The following is a 14,504-nucleotide window of genomic DNA, read 5'->3' as shown; positions in this document are numbered from 1 at the left end:
GAAACCGTCTGCTAGAGTCTAGACACAGCCATGGAGTCTGGTGACCTGTGGGAAGGAGCAAGGGCCAGCGTTCCTGCTGAGTAGCTCTCGGCCCCAGTCCTCTACCGTAATCTCTTTCTTAACTTTCCATCTGCCTCTGGTCACCTTGCAGCAGAACCGTAACCTTTCGGCCCCTACCCAGCTACGCCCCTGGCGCGCAGCAAGTCGCCGCTGCAAAGCCTTCCCGGGGGACCTGGAAGGCTGGGCTGGGGTGCGGCGGGGGCGGAGCTCGGCGTCCTGCTGCCGCCGCCGCCGCCGCGGCCGCCGCCTGGGAAGCTGCAGCCCCTTCCTCCGAGGCTCTGGCCGGGCGCCGCTGCCCTACGTGGACAGGTGGGCGCATTCCGGGCCTGACGGATGAGCGGTCGGGCACGTGAACTCCCACCTCCAATTTGGCTCCGTGCTGGGCGGCGGCGGCGGCGGCGGCGGCTGCAGACCCGCGGTGGGGGCGGTCCCCGCGGTCTCCGCCCGGCTCCTGCGCACCGCCTCTGCTCTTTGCATAGTAATTTCAGTTCCTGCAAGCACCCAGCTCGCTCCCGGAACGGGTCTGAAAAGGACCGCCGCTCCAGAGCCGCCGGAGCCATCCGTGTGGCGCCGAGAGCCGCTGCTTGGGATATGCGACGGGAAAACCCCGCCACAGCGCAGGCAGTGGCCCCGCCGCGCCGGGGAGAACCGGGCGACAGCAGGTAGGCGACCGGCAGCCGCGGGAGGAGACGCCCCCCCCTCCCCCCGCGCCACCTCTGCCCAGCGTCCAACCCGTTGGGACCGGAGCTTTGCGGTGTGCTCCGTACTGACGGGGGATGGGTTCGGTCCCACATTTTGCCCGGTGATCGTTTGCCTGTTGCTCTTGTCCCCATCCCATCCTGCGCTCCGGGAGGGGCCGTCTTTCTCGCAGGTGATGAATTTCTCTGCAAGGTCATTGCTCCCTTAGGCTCTGGCTTTGAAGGTAAATGGGAGAAGATGCCTGTTCTCGTTGTTGGGCGGAGGGTTTATAAGCAATCGGGTCTGCACACTGTGAATATCCAAATAGATGTGTGTGTGTCTGTCTGTCTGTGTGTCTGTCTGGTAATACTATACTTGCATTTTTCTCATTTTCCCATGCTTATTCTCTTTAGGGTCAAAACACTATAGTTGCGTGTGTGTGTGTGTATACACGCACACATTTACATATATAGTTTTTCTTGAAATAGGTGGAGAGAGAAGGAGAGCAGGCAGAGGTTGATAAAGGGAAATCATTGTAGAGACCAGTTCAGTATCTAGAGGTGAACTTTGGAACCACATTAAATCAGGGTAGAGACTAGAGGCTATAAATGGTTCTTTGGAGATGGATTTTAGAAAAGATCCGAACAGTGCCAGCCAATACACAAAACAGATTTTCATCCTATCCAGGCAGATCTAAAAGATATACCCAAAATTTCAGACGCGACAATGGATGGGGGGGTGCAGGGGAAGGGGGGGCACTTGGGCAATGGGAAGTGAATTTTGGGTGGTGGGAAGGCAGCAAATCGCTGTTGGATTTAAAGGGCCTCCTGAAGAAGCATTGGGAGAAATCTCTGCTTGAAGTGTAGGCAGTTCAAGGTTAAGATGATGTGAATGTCCAGAAACCAGGAGAGGCAGTGGGGAAAAGGCAAGGGTTTAGAGGAGGAGGGGAGAAAGAAGCTCAGAGTCACCAAGAAGCAACTCCCTTTTATTAAGGTATCTTCTTCCAGTTAAAGCAATACCTGGATACGGCTCATCTGAATATTTTTCACAACACGTTTGTTAAAGAACCATCGGTCCATATTTTCATTTTATTTTTGTGAGGAATCTGGGTCATGATGGGACTGAAAGAAACAGAAGTGTTTACAACACCAGCAAGATTTGGAGAGAGAGTTGATTAAGGCTTAGCTTCATGAAATATTTACACATCTCTTGCGTGGGCTTTTGTTTGCTCTTGTTGGTGCGGCTGCATATTTTACTTTGATAATGCTTTGAGTGTACTTCTCTCGAATGTGCTTATTTTCCAGTTATAAACTATTCTTTCTTTTCCATTGTGTTCACCACTGGCCTGCCCTGAGTCTGGGAATAAAGACACATGAGTCACAGCATAAAGAAGAAAATCTGCTCTGTGGCTCTCTGCGAACGACAGGAGTTTGTATTAGAGAATGTTCTTTAAATAGAATCACAAAGAGCACTTTTCAAGTTTTTATGTGTTGGTGGGGGGGAGGAAATGGGTTGTTGATTCATAAACAGGAAAAAAAAATAGTAATTGCCATTGCAGGTCTAGATGTTATATCTCTGGGATTTATTTTGGAAACAGAGCAGGGGAACTCATGGTGATCCATGAGAGTATGTTGTGTTGTGATGAGGCTTCACCTAATTACTAACTAGACTTTTATGAAAATGATGAGGGCAAAATCAGAAGTGCAGAGCTTCGCGTGGGAAGTGGAGGCCTGAAGCATGACCTGAATCAGATCCATCTCAATTGGAGGTCGGGGTGGGGTCCAACAAGCTGTTTTGAAATTTGGGTGTTTTTTAACTGCCTCAACACACTTGCCTTAATTATTTGAGTCTGCGACATTTTCTTGATTGTGCCTCCGATATACTTAAAAGAATATATTAGACACAGCTCTCCTTCACTGTATGAATTTCCAGTCAGAAAATCTACAGCGGATGAGGAAGCGTGAAAATATCAGTCATGGAATCCCAAATCCTAAAAGAGTGGCCTCCGAGATTCAGGACACACAATTCCAGCCCCAGCTCACACTTGAGTTCCTTCGGTGGTAACAGTTTCTGCCCTGGATGCGCTTGCTCATTCATTGATTCATTCATGCATTCAACATTTGTTTATCCAGAACTCACCATGGTCCTAGACTGTGGAACAGAAGAGTGAGCAAGACACAGCCCCTGCTGGTAAAACTTGGGAGGCAGGGAGTACCAGCTAGTTAAGTGCTCTGACAAGGCCTGCACAGGGTGCTTTGGAAGCCAGGTTGTGGACGTAGAGAGGACAAGGACAGCGCCTGGAAACCTGAAGGACAAGAGGAACTAGTCTGGTAAAGAGGAGAGAGAGGAGCAATCCTGGTACAGGGACCAAAGGATGAAGAGGCCCAGGAATAACAAGTAGCTCTAGGTGGGTGAAAAACTGCTAGTAGACAAAGATGGAGAGATGAGGCTGAAAGGAAGCTGATTGACCCTCAAACTGAAGTCTGGTAGAGCCTCTAACTCATCTGGTCAGTAAACCGTTTGACCTGGGTAAGTTAGGTACACGCATTTATATGGAGGCGCTATGTTGTTCACATCACCCAACTTTATACCCTTCAAATATCTAGAAACCCATTTATTAATTTGTAATAACCTGATTAAAAGGGAGACGAGCCCTTAAAGAAGTCATAATTCTCTGTGCCTCACTTTCTTCATCCACGAAATGTCTACTACCTACTTTGCTTATTGTGAAAATAAAAGGGAGTGAGAGAATGGAGATTGGAGTTTTATAGAAATGCAGAGGATCTTATTTTTATGATAACAGTGCTCAGGGCAAAAAGATGGAAAATACTGTTTATGCCAAGGATTTAATTGTCCCAGATGTCTCCAAAAGGTGCAAGTATCGTGGTCTGAAAAACTGAACTAAAAAAAAAAGTAACTGAGAAACATGTGGTAAAGAGAGCCAAAAGGTCTCATACAATTTTAAATTATGTTTTAAGTGAGGGAAATACATACAGTGGTCCCATAGTAATCAGCGCCCTTCTAGAACTGGTCACAACCCATTGTGAAGTCAGTGTACTGGGTCTGATGGCATTTTTATTTTCAAAAAAATAAAATAGAGTAAAGCAGAATAGAAGGATAACTATAGTTCACGGAACTTTTAAATTAAATATATATTTATTTATGGGTATATATACACATCGGACTATGATGTAGAATGTATATCTGATTATGCATCATGTTCCAAAAAGTCCAAAAGCTACTGCTCTAAGTGATGAAGAAGAGATGCTTCCAGTTTGCAAGACCCCAAGAGTCAACTGGAAGATCTGATACACAAGCATTTACACAATATTCTGAATAGCCAAACTGTCTTGAGAAAGGCAAGACTTTATGACTTACCAGTAATTCATGGCAGTGAAGTCAGGTGAGAAGACCTTGTGGACTGCATTCATCTAGAAAGGCTTCAAGGAAGAGGTAGAACGTGAGCTAGTTTATGAAAGATGAATGGATCTGGATGGGCCATGAGGAAGGGGTGGTGGTATAGAAGGAGGAAGTAAAAAATGAGGTGGGGTAATATGAGCTTTATTTAAGAATCATTTAAAAAAGAAAAAATGAGTATCGAGTTGGGGGGAGACAATTGCAGCAGAATCTCTGTTTAGACTAAAATCTGACTCAAGAGTTGCTATTTATTTTGTATCTAAGATTTCTTTTCCTAATACTACTGCTTTAAGGAAATCTAGACAGAATGGCCATCACATCATAAATCTGTCATTTCCTGCCTTTAAAAAAAAAATCTCTTTTGCAATAATTTACTGGCTAGGCCTTGTTTCGATGGAATTTAATAAACAATTGAAATCACATGATACACCACACTGTAGCATGAGCATTTCATGTCTCAGAACATGAGTACCATCATCGGCTCAGAGGGACAAGGGTGATCAAGTGACTGTCTCGAATCGGGCAAACCTTTCTATTCTCCTATAAGTCTCCTTTCCTGCGTGCCTGGTGGGTATAAAGCCCCATGCTAGGAACCGACAGCTTCATGAAGATGAAACAGACGACCAGGTACTCATCACCCCAAGAGGAAGGGCAGAACCTGGCAGATTTTATTTTTTGTTGCTCTATGACTTGTTCATCATTTTAGTTAAATATTTAAAAATGATTGTATGCATTTTGAGAAGTTAACATCAGTGTGTTTTGCTGCAACCTGATAGCTGTTTCAAGGAGATAAAATCAGATGAGAAAGTCTTTACTGATGTTTTTTAAGGTGTTTGGTGGGCTTCTTTCAGCTCTTGCTGTCTTTCCTATGGAATCAAACAATGTTATGATATTGATACCCTTTTGAATAAAGTTATGCCTTTAACCAGAAGAAGAGCATCAGTTAAAATAGAGACTCAGGTGCCTAAATTAGTTGATTTGGAGTTGAGTCAATTATGAAGATTTCACTTTTTTGTAAAGATGTCCGGGACTCCTCTTTCATCTTCCTTCTCCACATCAGAATGTTTAGATCAGTGATAAGCCTAACTTTTTTGCATAAGAGTCAAGTCCAGAATAATAAAAACATTTAGAGGCTTCATTTGAATTGAAAAGACATTTATTGAATTTCATGGGGGAAAATGTAAATGCACGTACCATTTAGATTACTTACTGTCTTGAATGCCAGTGAGAAAAATTTTCACAGCTTTTTATCTGGGCTTATTGGAGTTGGCAACACAATAACAGCTTTCTAATTTTTCATGTCTGTAATTAGATTGTCGGCTTTATTTTAAAACTAGCAGCATAATTGGGGGGGGGGGGGCTGAATTATTATTACCAGGCAATATTAACTGACCCTTAGCTGGAAGGTTAAATGCTATGACCCATGGAATCTGAATCCGAATTTGGTGGTAGGGCTTAGCAATCTCTATTTTATGATGGTCCTAAAGTGATTCCAATAGCCAGGCTTGAACACCACTGTTTAGTCCTGCCTTTACTTACAGGGAAATAAAAAGATCACAGGTGAGTCCCAGATGAGTGAATAATTTGTCCTAATCATTGATAGAGCTGGGGCTAAAATCTAGACCTCTTCTTTCTAATTCTCTACTGCTTTTCTGCTAAGGGGAGAAGGAACAGGGTCTGAAGAGAGGATTTGAATGTTCCAGAATGGTGGGGGGAAGGGAATCTGATTATTCCTGCAGCCCTTCCTCCCAAATTGAGAGTCAATGCAGTGAGCCTTTCTAAGTGACAGCGCAGTGATTTCTGTCCCAGGGGTCTGATGTGGCAGAAAAATGGTGGGCATCAGCTGTGTGATCAGAGGCAAGGCACTTTCTTGGCCTTACACACCAGATTCAATTTAAAAATGTTAATTCTTGGGTCTTAGATCCAGTGGCTACTCAAGCCAGTCCTAGAAAGATTGCTTTAGTCAGTAGTTACAGCTTGTGACACTTGCAGACCCAAGCAAACCCTGAAAAAAACTCAAGGCTAGAGAGTAAAAATTCCCAAAGTCACAGGCACTTCCAGGGACCTCGGTGCTCTTGCTAATTCAGTAACAGCTGGACAGAGAGCTCCCAGAGCTCCTTTAAAAAGCTTACACAAAGCATGAATTTGCGGGGCACCTGGGTGGCTCAGTTGGTTAAGCAGCTGCCTTCGGCTCAGGTTATGATCCCAGGGTCCTGGGATCGAGCCCGTATCGGGCTCCCTGCTCAGCGGAGAGCCTGCTTCTCCCTCTCCCTCTGCCTGCCACTCTGCCTACTTGTGCTATCTCTCTGTCAAATAAATAAATAAAAAATATCTTTAAAAAAAAAAAAATCACATTTGCATCTACTGATTTTCTGGAGAAAAGGAGTTGCAGAGGATCCTTTTTTAAGCCTGAATTGCAAATGATCCAGCAAAGTGGGAGATCTGGTTTAGGGGGGAATAATCAAGATGTTTTATTGGGGATCAACTCTTGATTGTTTTTTCAGGATATTGATTTCTAAATAACCTAAAATTAAAACAACCATATTAGGTCTATGGGAGACTCTTCTCTTCCTTTATAATGTACAACTTTGGATAAATTAAATGCTTGAGGGAGTTAAGCATTTGTGTTCCCTGTATTTTCTTAGTAATCAGAGCATCTTTTTTGTTTCAATTCTTGTTGACAGTTTGTCTAAAATGTAATAGTCTGTGCCAATGCATCTGCCTTAATAAGTACAATATGGCAGATATCATCAGGATTCAGAATTTTGCATCAGTTCCAGATTTTTATTCTGAATTATGGCCATGTAGGACAGGGCTGCTGAATATAATAGAGAAATTTTTAGTTGTTTTCCTTCTTTTTTACTCTGATTCGTGAGTTTGCTTTCTCCTGATACACTTTTTTAAAACTGTTGTTCAAAAACGCAAGAGATACTTGATTCATTGTGGATTCCACTTTGTTGAACTTTGGTCATTGCCTTTGCCATTACATTATTTTGGAATGCTCAGGCCTTCATCCTAAATTAGTTTCTCACTGCCCTCAAAACATGGTTTAAAGATCAATGATTTCAGCAACCCCTCCGTGATTCTTATGCCCTGTCTCTAACTATTTTCTTACACAAAGCATGAATTTTTAATTTATACTTAGTTATATTGTTTCCTAAGCATGCCTTTCTTTGAATCCTATAAATGAGTCCTCGTTGAAAAACGCAGGTAAAAATGAAGTGACTAGAATTTTAATGCTAATGAGAATTTTAAGCAGTGCTAAGGTTAATAAATGGATGTGCATTTCCCCTTGCATCCTTGAATGAGTCAAAATTGTTTATGACAAATGGGTGTGGAGGTTCGGTCTTGTTTCCATGTTGAACATGTTCTGAAAGCAGTCCGAGAACAGGAATCTGTCAATGTCAGGGTCAGGGGCTGAGCTCTCATTAAGTGAGTGAAAATGCCTATGCAGTCTCCTTTCACATGGGGATGAGTTCACGTCTATACATATAGATTCTCAGAGCAGAAGAATCCCTGGCTGTGAGCAGCTGAGAGACCTGAGGCACTTCACTTAACCTGTCCAGTCCTTGGGTTTGAAGATGTATGGACCAGATCAGAAATTAAAAACTGGCAGTTTGTGGGCCCAGCAGGAAGATCATGTTTTATTTGGCTTGCAGGTATTTCTTTTTAATCAAGCCAATATTTAAAAATCAAGAGATATATTATACAAAATGAAACACTGATGCTTATTCTCTGGGTAGGAGCTAAATAACAGTATGAGCTCTCTCTTTATTTCACACCAGTCCCCACCACTCCCTACTGTCTCTCAACACTGAGGCTTCATATAAGTCACTTGTACTCAACAACTTCATTTAATAGGAATTGAGTTTGTGAAGTCTGCACTAGGTGTTTGCTCAGGATCATCGAGCCCTCCAGTGCTGTGACTGGCTCAGGAAATTGATGGGACTCTACAAAGTAGAGAGATGACTGCATGAATGTAGTTAACTCCCGTAAACTATAATGAGAGTCTAAAAAGCTTCCGTCATCAAAATACGTAGATTCTGTGGAAGGTTAATGAATACAAACTGAGTTGACCCCATCTGTTAGTAAGAGAATAGTGAATTTTGTTTTTTTGTTTGTTTGCTTATTTGGTTTTTACTGTCCCACATTTGGCAACAAGCAAACAAAATGAACCGTCTAAATAACAATTTACTTATTCTTTAACTTTTAACTTAACCAGTAACTACAATTTTACATCAGATTGCTTTACATATTTTTATTTTTTACTTACTTTTTTGAAGATTTTATTTATTTATTTGATACAGAGAGAGAGCGCACAAGCAGGGGGAGTGGAAGAGGCAGAGGGAGAAGCGGGCTCCTCACTGAGCAGGGAGCCCGATGTGGGGCTCGATCCCAGGACCCCAGGATCATGACCTGAGCCCAAGGCAGTTGCTTGACCGACTGAGCCACCCAGGCACCCCTAAAGATTTTATTTAATTATTTGTTAGAGAGAGATAGAGAAAGTGTGAGCGCGAGCGAGCGAGCACAAGCAGGGAGAGCAGTAGGCAGAGGGAGAAGGAGGCTCCATCCGGGGACCCTGGGGTCATGACCTGAGCCGAAGGCAGAATCTTAACCCACTGAGCCACCCAGGCGCCCCAGTGTATTTTGAAATGCACCATATCTTTATGTTATGTACAACTCTTTAGGTATATACCAAACTTGCAGAGCCTCCTGGAAGCCCAAAGCATCTGTCAGTCTTTCAAGTAACGGTGCATTTCTATTTAGTCGGCTTGGCAGTTGAGAACAAACTGTAGAAGTAGGATCAGCTCGTCTCCTGGTTTGTGGCTCTGTGTACAGCTGAGAAATGCTCACCTAACGATGACGGTTGGCTGGGCTGTCAAGCCATCGCCCAGATCGCTGCCCAGTCTGGCCACTGGCTCGTGTGGACCTGCCCTGCTGGTACGGCTCACAAGGAGCTGACTGTGGCAGAGTTGATCTATTCGTGTTGTAAATAGAGACAAATGCCCTTTGAGACAATAAGATGAAAAACTCAGGCAGAGCTCTAAAGTAGAGAAAGCTCTTAATTAATAGCCCTCTGAAATCTCATTCTTTCTCAACGACTGCCACTTTCCTTCCTCGTGCACACTTCGCTGCGTACCACCCCCTCATCGTGCCTCCTACCTCGCTTCTAAAAACATCCTCACATCTAATTATTAATCCCCAAGTGCCGGCGCTTCGGCAGCTTCACTCCAAGAAGACAGTGCTGAGAATAGTAGCAGGGGAAGCCAACAGAGGACACATGCTACCTCGACTCCACGCTTGCTTTGGACAGAGTGCATTTACTTGTAGGATGAGGTCCACGTCTGTAAGTATTAGGCTTCCTATCACCCAAAATGTATTGATAATATATATAAAAGACCACAGGTGTTAAAATTCTTTAGGGATAAAGCTCATTTTTCCTTAGTGATTTTAAGTAACATAGATTTAGTTACACTGAAACGTTCCTGCTCGTATGAAGAATTCTTCTCCTGTTCCCCTGGTGGTTATTTGGATGCTCAAAATTGTAATGATGAGTTTTTAAAGAACATCCCTCTGGGGTTTGTGGCTTTTGAGTAGTGAGTCTAACTCTTGGGGAGGGATGATAAAAGTTCATGCTGTGAGCTTGATGGATTGGGGATGTATCTGTTACTTCTGCTTTGCAAATGAAATAAAAGCATTCCTCAACCTGGAAATAGGAATTTATTTAGGAGATGAAGTATAGAATGTGAAAGGGGACTGGCTGAAGCTCTGATTTAAGGAAGACGGATGCTTGGATCACTTAATCCATTTGTATTGAGTACTTGATATATATGTTAGGCCCTGCACTATGTGCTGGGGGTTCAAAAATGAATAAAACATAGCCTGAACTCTCAAATAATTCCCAGACTCCTGGCCTACATAAACATATTAATAAATATGGCTCAGCAAAGTTAGAGTGGGCTCTTTTCCTGGGAATTGCTTGGGAATTCCCCGACCAGCCTCACAAGCAGGCTTCTTTTTCTGTCCCAAACAGACACCCCCTGAACCTCTCGCTTCCTTCCTCTAGGCCCTAGCAATTCACTTACTTTCCGTTCCTCTCTGCAGCTTCGCCACCTGCTCACCACACCTGGGTTCCTTTCTTCCCAGCCAGGCCAGCTTGAAAATGAGAGGAAGCCTTTTCCCACACTATACTTCCTTAATGTCATCAAAAATAAAAATGTAGACATACGTACTTTCAACTTCATTCAGCTAAAAACAACTAAGAAACAGAGGGTAGCAAATGTGACCAAGATGGGGCAGGTGTAAGATGAAGAAAACTCCTAAGTTTCTGCTGGCAGCTAGTTTATATGCTATAGGAAATTTCCTGCCCAAGAGTATACCAGAACCTCAATATAACTTCATTCCCTCCCTTTTTCTTCTATTCGAGAAAACATCTACAAATGCAAGTGAGATAAATGAGAGTAACATTATTATAGAAATTACTTTATCATTGAGATTAGCGTAGCTGACATTAGAGAAAACTGCTGTAAACTAGTCTTTTAATAAATCACTTGCTGTCAGTGGTACTTTGCCATTGCTCATAAATGGTTTGTAATACGCTAGGGTATTTTAAGACAAGTTAAAGGCCACTGTTTTGGATTATTGCTTAGACTCTCGAGGATCACCTCCACCCTTGGAAAATAATCTTGAATCAGATCATTATTGGGTAATGTGCCCATTGCGGGGTACTGAAAACACTTGGGTGTTTTCATAGTTGCTCCGTGAAATACCCCATGTCCTCGTGCTATCCTTTTTTTCTAAGGTGTGCTTATCCCTCTTCCCTGGTCTTCCTCTTCAGCGTGTTAAGACCCTGGAAGGTCAAGTGGTAATTCATGTCTCAGGAATGCCTGGTGAGTGATTTCACCTTTGTGTATTCACCCCTACTGAGAAGGGACCTTTCTTGTGGCATAGGGGAAATAAGAGAACAGGGCGGCACCTAGATTTCAGAACTAATGATGATAAATGGAAAAGAACAAAAAACCAGCCAAACACATGGGGACGAGGAAGAAAGGGGGGTAAAGGGGGAGCACGAGCCTAAGGGAACCACCCACGGCACTTTTGCCATCTTGGTTCCAGGGCATGAGAGAACCCTAGTACATTTCTCTTCATCCATCTGTGCTCCACTGTAAGGAAACGGGAGATGGAGAGACTACAGATCTGTGTAATTTATGAATTCCAGCTCTTTCAAAACTGCATTCTTTGGGCTTTTTTGTTAATGACATCCTGCTAAACCCATTTCTCATCTAGACCAATCTATGAGGTTTGTACGATTACTTCCCCCATTTCAGAGATGAGGAAACAGATTAGAAACTTGCCCAAGGTCCCTCAGATAGTAACCGACTGAGCTGTGTGCATATTCAGTCGTCCAACTTCAAAGGTCACAGGCTTCACTACCGGGCCACACTGCAATGGTATTAACATTATTAATTATTATTACCACTGGGTCAAAAGAAGAGGAATAGGTTGGATTTTGTAGATGGATTTCTCCTAACTCGGATTGCATTTTGTGTTGCTGAAAAACCAAACTGAAAGCTTCTAAATCAGAGATAAGTCATTCTTTAAGCAAACAGAGTGAGTTCAAGGACAAACATTTTAGGGTCAAACTTTATAAATCATTGTATAGGCGGTTAGGTTGAAAAACAAAAATTCTTATCAAAATATCCAGGTGACACATATGTTCAGCAAACAACGTTTCTTTGTTTCTCAAGAGAAGAACCAAATACAAATCAGGGAGTCACGTGCACACACACGTGCGCACACACACACAGAACAAGAACAACGAAGCATGTGCCTGTGTTTAGCCCGACCTATGGACTTTGGACTGAGACACTATTTATAGAACTAGTGTTTCCGTGATTGATGTTTTAATCATAGATACTCATTTACTTATGAAAGTTGAGCAATTCCTCATTATAGCTTGCAGCTAAGTGTTCTAGTTGCAAATTAAAGGCTGAAAAAAAGGCAGTCTATGTACAGAAAGCTCATTTGAGACAAGTTTCTTCTTAAAACTATATTTCTAATAATTAATGATACTTGACAGGAGGATGAATACATCATCTCTGTCCATTTTGAAAACGAAAATCCACTAATTGTTTTTAAAGCCATGACTTCTGCCTTAATTTATTTTTAGTTCCTTAATAAGCAATTGATTTCTTTTTTTCCTAGTTTAAAAAAAGTAGGCAGAAGTCACCTACAGACACTGGTCTTATTACTGGACTCTTGTCATCAACCTGGAATGTTGTTACCACTTTGTGTGGTTGCAAAATCCAAATGCTTTGTTCCAGGGGATGGCATGGTAAAGTGCACCAGTTTTCAAAATGCAGGCGATTTTGATCAGTGACCTGTAAGATGATCTTAGATAGTATATAGATTTAGTTTTTATTTTAATAGTTATGAATTTGTTTTAGTATAAATATATTAAGAATACATTTAAAAGTATATTTTTAAAATATGCTGTATTTTGAAAACATACCATATACTAAAATATACCATATACATATACTAGGTATATTATATGCTACATGAAAAATATATTACTAGCACATCAAACATGTGGTTTTACCATTTCTTAATTCATTAAGAATTAAGAATTAGGAATTCATTAACTATACCAGGCTAATATTTTCAACTGGTGCACCAGTTAAAGTCAGTTGAAGGAAAAAGGTTAAGTAAAAAATAGTGTAGGTAAGAAGCACCATAAGGCAAAAATCATGCAAGTGGCACGCAAATGTCACAATCTGGGAAAGAGGTACTTGAAGTCATGTCATTGCCCAAGGCACCTCAGGTTTTCTCTAGAAATGAAATGCTTAGTCCAGAAATTCTTAAGAACAATTCTAGTTTTAATGTTCGAGTTTTTAGAAACGGTCTTTCATTTTTTTTTTCCTTCTATCTTGGGCCTGTTTTCTGCATTTGGGGTCTCTTCAGCCTTTTCTGGAACTTGGAGATGCCCTTCTTATCCCCCGCTCTCCATCACCACCAAGAACTTACGCATTCATTTATTTACACATGTATTCATGGAACAAACAGCCTGTGGAGACTTTCTGTAGTAGGTGTTGTAGACATGCAAGAAAGCTAGAGGTCTGTCTTCTCGGACTTCTGTATTAAATGAGTCTGCATGTCTGTGATTCCCATTGAAGTTACAGTCGTTGGAGCCCTGGACTTCTGCCATAATCTTTTCTTTGTACTTCCTAAACGACTAAGAGATCTTCATTGGAAAGTCCCTTCATTGATAAAACACATTGTCAAAGCTCATATTACAAATTTAAAATGTGCGGTGCAACTCCTGAATGGAATTATACATGAGAATGGACTAAAGCGGTTTGTACATTATCGATAGATAGATAGAAAGGTCTAATTCTTGGGCTATTTTGAATACAAAGGGAAAAAATAGTACTGTCAAGATTTTTGAGTACAGAATAATGCATCTTTGGTCAATTAGAAATTCTTACACGTTTGAGTGAAATGAAAATACTTTAGCATTTGTCGTTTTTTTTTTTTTTTTAAATCCGTTACATTGAGGGAGGAGCTGCGTTTCAATGACATTTGTTGTTTTTCTATATAATTTACCCCTAAACAAGTGGCTAAGGTCTAAGTATTATTATGACTACTTTTTCCTGGGAATTTGTCCTTGAGAAACGTTGTGGAAATGTTGTAAAACACCTGGATGTGGTGAGTATAAATTGTCTCCACTACCTATGTAATGTCAGTAGAGCTGTTTTATGCTTGCCAGCAATTCATAAGATTTTTCTATACTGGTGAAAAGGATATAGCTGTGGTTTCCTGCCGAAGTTTCTATATAATAGTGAGAAAAGCATCAGAGGATGCAGTTGGTTGTGGCTGTTTGCTCATGCACCGCTGCTCTTTTCTTTTTTGTAAAAAACAGGAAGCTGAAATTTGCTCTTAGATCAGTCGATGTTTAATAAGGTCTTATCTATGTGCTAATACGTAAGGATGTAAAGATGAAAAGATGCTTCTCTGCCTTTAAAGACCATAAAAATCTTACTGTTAAGAAATATTAAAGAAGTTAAAGCACTGGTGACTGTATTTACTCTCAGTGCACATACATTGTGATGAAAAGTGATTACTTGGAATTGTTTTTCAAATTTTGAATGTTCATGTTTTATCGTGAGTAGATAAAACTTTCCAAATGTCACATTAAAATGTATTTTGAAGAAGCAGCTAGTTAGCCAGGTGGTTTTTTAACTCTAGTAACTGCAACAAAATTCAAATTAGTTTGTTAGTTTTTCTCTGTTCTCTCCTCATGGATCAGACTCCCAATTCTCCAGCCCAGTAGTTTTGAGTGGAATTGA

At 41.6% G+C, this 14,504-nt stretch overlaps 1 protein-coding gene across 1 annotated transcript in view; it reads left to right on the top strand.

Annotated features, from left to right (window-relative positions):
* Positions 1 to 464: 464 nt before the first annotated feature.
* GPRIN3 (GPRIN family member 3) overlaps positions 465 to 14,504 on the top strand; it is a 69,021-nt gene continuing 54,981 nt past the window's right edge. Inside the window, exon 1 of the mRNA XM_078068961.1 lies at positions 465 to 722. The gene's annotated coding sequence lies outside the window, so the exon portion shown is untranslated. The remainder of the gene's footprint in view (positions 723 to 14,504) is intronic.

Source organism: Halichoerus grypus, chromosome 3 (genome assembly GCF_964656455.1).
Source record: "Halichoerus grypus chromosome 3, mHalGry1.hap1.1, whole genome shotgun sequence".
NCBI lineage: Eukaryota > Metazoa > Chordata > Mammalia > Carnivora > Phocidae > Halichoerus > Halichoerus grypus.
The sequence above is the reverse complement of the archived record's forward strand: the minus strand, read 5'-3'. Positions and strand labels throughout refer to the sequence as shown.